The 6,000-nt window shown below is 48.9% G+C and overlaps 1 pseudogene; it reads left to right on the forward strand.

Annotated features, from left to right (window-relative positions):
- Positions 1–942: 942 nt before the first annotated feature.
- On the forward strand, positions 943–1,659 carry LOC147975279 (uncharacterized; annotated as a pseudogene).
- The last annotated feature ends 4,341 nt before the right edge of the window (positions 1,660–6,000 follow it).

Below are 6,000 nucleotides of genomic sequence, written 5' to 3' on the forward strand. Positions count from 1 at the left end.
GAAAGACGCGAGGTGGAGGATCGAGTTCGGGGCCAGATGATGGAAATCGAGCCCATAGTAGAAAACGATCCCGTGCATGAAGGGGTGAAGTGGGAACCCCAGACCTCGGATGAGGTGGGGGCTAAAAACTACCCTCTCCCTGGCTTGGGAGTGAGTACGCACTGGTTCTGCTCCGGCGGCTGGGTGGCGTCATTGGCGGGGATGTACCCCACGCTCTACAGCTCCAGGATCATGCCCTCCGTGACGGTCTGACTGAGGACCTGGCCCAGTGCCCCTTGAGGGTGGCACCATCCATTGCTGTGAGGTGAAAGTTGTGGGCACTAAGGGAGGTGAATGGGTTCGGAGTTGGATCTGGGAGGCGAAGCTCGAAAGGCAATATGTAAGGAGGAATGGAAGCGTGAGGATTGTTACCGCTTTCCCTTTGCTCTTATAAGACCGTGAAAGGCCAAGAGTCCCCCCTGCCGCACCGTAGAAACCGCCACTACCCGAAAAAGATGCCATTACGCGTGTGGGAAAAAACAAAATCTTGATGTATCCCTTGAAAAACGGGCACGGTCTCTACTTCGACGAGATGTGCCAATGAGAAAATTGCCTCGGGCCGTGATTCGAGCAACAATAACAGACTCACCTATTTATAGGTGTTGGCATTTTGGAGAAGTTGCCAGGCCATAGGTACTGTTCACACTTGTGCGACTGGCCTTCGAGGATAAGTTATCCCACGTCCTCGGATGCTAGCAAGTTTGGACGAACCCTGTTTGGGGGGTGAATTCTTTTGAGAAAGGGTCCAATGAAAGCTTACAATCAATGAGGAGGTCCCAAATTGCCAAAAGAGGAACTTGTCTGTCAAGCCGAAGACTCCAGAGTCGAAGTCATTCACCCGATAAAGAGCGTCATCCTTGGCGTTGAAGACCATTTCAGGGGCTACTGACGATGTCCTAGACTATGGGGTACCAACCTAGTTGGCCCACAGTCCACGGGCCATGCTTACGGGCCGTCATTCTTACAAGGAGGGACTCCCACGTATGGGACGATGCGGAGCCTTCCTTGCTAGCCGTCGCCTCCTCCTCCTCCATAAAAGAGCTAGGGTTTCTGCCTCCTACCGGTGCCGCCGCAGATCCGCTTCTCTCCGGTGGCCCTAGGGCCATGGGGGCACGGCGGATCTCGGCAAGTGCCGACAGGAGGGCTCCGTTTTTAGTTGTTTCTTCCAGTTTTGCTAGGGTTTGTGTCATGCTCAGGAAGACGAGACGGTGGTGGCTCCTTGGAGATGAAATGAAGGTCTCCCCGCCTAGACCCCGTCCCGGCGGTGCGTCTAGCATCGTTGGTGGGCGTGTGGAGGTGTGTCTTCGGCGGGTCTATCTTTGGTGGATTTACTCGGATCTCGTCGTTGTTCGTCTATGTTCGTGTGTCTTTGAGTTGGATCCTTCTGATCTACGTTATTCTTCATCTGCGGCGGTTGCTGTTCTGATGCGCTGGTCCTACGGGGCCTTAGCACGACGACTTCCGGACTGTCTACTACAATAAGTTGTGCTTGACTCCGGCGATGGAGGGGCGATGACCGCGGCGCGCCTTCGGCTTGCTTCAGTGCTTGTAGTCGTCGCTAGCTGGTCTATGGATCTGGATGTAATTTTATTATTTCTGATATTTGTTGTACGGCCATGATTGAAGATGAATAGATCGGAAATTTTCTCGCAAAAAAGGAGGGAGTCCGGAAGCCTCGTACCTCGATGTGATCAAGGCAGACTCTGTCAAAGACTTGACGTGTACTCCAAGTAAAGCTTCGGCCGCCGCCATGTGTAACCATAGGTATCCCCCTTTGGTGTGTCTATAAGCTGAGGGGTTTAGTCGATAGAGGGGGATCAATTATAAACACATTCACCTAGCTCTAGTGTAGGATCGAAAGTATGTCTAGAGGGGGGGTGATTAGACTACTTGACCAAATAAAAACTTAACCTTTTCCCAATTTTAGTTCTTGGCAGATTTTAGCTATTCTAGGACAAGTCAAGCAATCATCACACAATTCAAGCAAGCATGCAAAGAGTTTATGGGCAGCGGAAAGTAAAGCATGCAACTTGCGAGAATGTAAAGGGAAGGGTTTGGAGAGTTCAAACGCTATTGGAGACACGGATGTTTTTCCCGTGGTTCGGATAGGTGGTGCTATCCTACATCCACGTTGATGGAGACTTCAACCCACGAAGGGTAACGGTTGCGCGAGTCCACACAGGGCTCCACCCGAGGGCAACGGTTGCGCGAGTCCACACAGGGCTCCACCCACGAAGGGTCCATGAAGAAGCAACCACCCACAAAGGGTCCACGAAGAAGCAACCTTGTCTATCCCACCATGGCCATCGCCCACGAAGGACTTGCCTCACTAGCGGTAGATCTTCACGAAGTAGGCGATCTCCTTGCCCTTACAAACTCCTTGGTTCAACTCCACAATCTTGTCGGAGGCTCCCAAGTGACACCTAGCCAATCTAGGAGACACCACTCTCCAAGAAGTAACAAATGGTGTGTAGGTAATGAACTCCTTGCTCTTGTGCTTCAAATGATAGTCTCCCCAACACTCAACTCTCTCTCATAGGATTTGGATTTGGTGGAAAGAAGATTTGAGTGGAAAGCAACTTGGGAAGGCTAGAGATCAAGATCCATATGGTAGGAATGGAATGTCTTGGTCTCAACACATGAGTAGGTGGTTCTCTCTCAGAACATATGAGTTGGAATGATGTGTGTGTTCTGATGGCTCTCTCACTAAATGAGAAAGAGGTGGAGGGGTATATATAGCCTCCACACAAAATCCAACCGTTACACAGTTTTCCAATCTCGGTGGGACCGAATCAATAAACTCGGTCGGACCGAAAATGTAAACCTAGTGACCGTTAGTGATTTCGGTGGGACTGACATGCAACTCGGTAGGACCGACTCGGTTAGGGTTTGGGCATAACGTAATCTCGGTGAGACCGATTACACAAACTCGGTGAGACCGAATTTGGTAATTAGCTAACCAGAGAGTTGGTCAGGCAAACTCGGTGGGACCGATTTGCTCTTTCGGTGAGACCGAGTGGAACTCGGTGAGACCGAAAAGTTACAAAGGGGAAACACTGAGTTTACATTGCAATCTCGGTGGGACCGATTCGCTCTTTCGGTGGGACCGAAAAGTTACGAAAGGGAAACAGAGAGTTTGCAACCCCATCTCGGTGGGACCGAGATCCTTATCGGTAGAACCGAATTGCTAGGGTTTGACAGTGGCTAATGACAAGTGAAACTCGGTGGCGCCGGATAGGAAGAATCGGTAGGACCGAGTTTGGCTTAGGGTTTAGGTCATATGTGGATATGGGAAAGTAGTTGAGGATTTTGGAGCATATCACTAAGCACATGAAGCAAGAGGCTCATTAAGCAACACCTCATCCCTCCTTAATAGTATTGGCTTTTCCTAAAGACTCAATGTGATCTTGGATCACTAAAATATAAAATGAAGAGTCTTGAGCTTTTGAGCTTGAGCCAATCCTTTGTCCTTAGCATTTTGAGGGTTCCACTTTGACATCCATGCCATGCCAATCATTGAGCTTTCCTGAAATAATCATCTTGGAATAGCATTAGCTCAATGAGCTATATGTTGTTATGAATTACCAAAACCACCTAGGGATAGTTGCACTTTCAATCTCCCCCTTTTTGGTAATTGATGACAACATATAGATCAAAGCTTCGACAAAAGATAATAATCATGAAATATATCGTCGCTTTGAGAAGTATGTGATAAGTAAGAGCTCCCCCTAAATTTGTGCATATTTTAAAATTTGCTTTGGACTGCAAATGCACAAAGAATTAGAATTATGGGTTACTCTTCCATGTCACATACATCTTGGTGGAGCGCTCAAAAATGATAAGATTGAAATACATGCACTCATCACCAAGAATAGTGGATGATCACAAACGATAGATAGAATGATAATATTTAAGCAAGCATTAAGCAAACATTAAGTGTAGCTTATGATCAAACACATGATCATCGATGTCTCACAGGCATAAGGACGTAGTATCTCACACACAAGCAAACAAAGTTCGAAGAACCACCAAATAAAGCAAGAGAGAAAAGCAACACTCTCTCTCTCGAAGCCTATGATCTATACATCTTCTCCCCCTTTGGCAACAAGTTACCAAAAAGTTCCTAGAAAATGCATAGCACTAGATCGACGCTCAGGCTTGATCTTCAGGTGGTGGTGGAGTCTGGAGCACTCCAAGGACGAAGCCTTCGGTAGACGTGGTCGGAGTGGAGGCTGAAGTGGATGCTGGAGCTGGTGGAACTGAGGCTGGTGCAGACGTTGTAGCTCTGGTGTCAGCAACTGGCAGTGCAGACGACCTCGGACCTCGTGGCACCCTCGCAAAAGCATGAGTCGTGGTCCTGCCTCTCCTCTCATTCATGTCCTCCTGAGCTGCTCCACGGCAGTCTGTATCTCTGTCACCTTGATGTCCAAGTCATAGAATCTCTGTTCCATGATCCTCTCTAAGCCCGCCTGGTTCTGAGTCAGGGTGGCTATACTCTGCTCAATCCGCAGGGTGGACGCAATCAAGTAACTGAGCTGCTCTTGTTTGGTTTTCAGGAAGTAATCAGATGCCTGCGCTTGAGTAGGCATCCTGGCAGCTTTCTCCTTCTTCGCCTTCTCCTTCTGTGCTTGTGCATGGACAGATGATGGTTCATTCTCAGTCATAACAACTTCATTATTCTCAAAATCTGGACGGATGGGCAGGTGTTCCTTATCCAACAAGTATACGCCCGTGCCCATCTTGGAGTTGATGAGCTCCTAAATCTGAGGGGCATATCCACAGCTCCTCTTCTGATCTGCCGCAGTCCTTTTGATTGTTTCCACTATGAGGCTCATGACTTTGAATTTTTGAGGCACGTCAAAGACATGAAGCAAATTGATCGCGTGACCTCTGATCATCTTGTGATCTCCAGACTTGGGCAGAAGGGTGTGCCTAAGGATCCAGTTGATCGTAGGCAATCCTGATAGCAGATAATGCACTGAGCCAAACTTGAACGTGTCAAGTGCTTCATTCGGAATCTCCTTGTACATGTTGGACATGGAGTTGTGGTCCATCTTTTTCTTGGCATAAATGTCCAAGTCATCTGCTTGCTCCTCTGGGGCATTGATCAGCTTCGCCCATTCCTCAACAGTAGAGTGGTACCTCGTACCCTCAGACATCCATGTAATCCTCTCATCTGGATAAAAGTGAGCTGTGGAGTAGAACTGCATGATGAGTTCCTCGTTCCACTTTGTGAGCTTCTGCCCAACAAAGTCCTCTACTCCACACGCCTTGAAGCTGTCCTGAACTCCTGGGTAGTACTCTTCATTGTCCTTGATATAGGTCCAGTCGACCCATCTCATGTCACATACAATTGGCTTCTTGTCAAGTAGCACGGTCTCATAGAAATCCTGTTGCTCCTTGGTATGAAACCTGTAGTCCACTGCAGTCCTTCTCCTAGAAGCATATGGATCTGCTTCTCTCCATTTCCTGAGCCCTGAGTCTCTCCTGAGCTTCATATCCTCAGCCACAGGATGAGCATCGTTGTGGTCTGGGATCTTGGGCTTGAGCTTCCGAAGGACACTCTCTTCCTCTTCCTCTGCAACAGTCTCAGGCACTGGGGCCTTGTTCTTCTCAGTGGCTAGGATGCTTCTTGTGTTTCTCTTTGGTGCACTCTTGGGCTTAGATGCAGCCTTAGGTGCTTCCTTGGGCTTGGATGCAGCTCCCCCTGACCTTATGGCATCTCCCATAAGTTTGGCTGCCTTGGGCGCTGGTGCAGCTGCCTCTTCTTCCTCCTCCTCTTCTACCATGATGGAGGCCTTCCCAAGCACTCTAGCCACAGTCTTCTTTACTCTTTCTTTCTTCTTCTTGCCCTCAGCTGCAACGGGCTCAATGGGAGCAGGCTTCTCAGTTGAGGCTCTAGCCTTTGACATGGGCTGCCTGCCTGCTGGCCTTTTGATTTTTAGGCCTGGCTTTGAGCCT

Source organism: Triticum urartu, chromosome 4A, assembly GCF_056163025.1.
Source record: "Triticum urartu cultivar PI428250 chromosome 4A, HENAU_Tu73, whole genome shotgun sequence".
Taxonomy (NCBI): domain Eukaryota; kingdom Viridiplantae; phylum Streptophyta; class Magnoliopsida; order Poales; family Poaceae; genus Triticum; species Triticum urartu.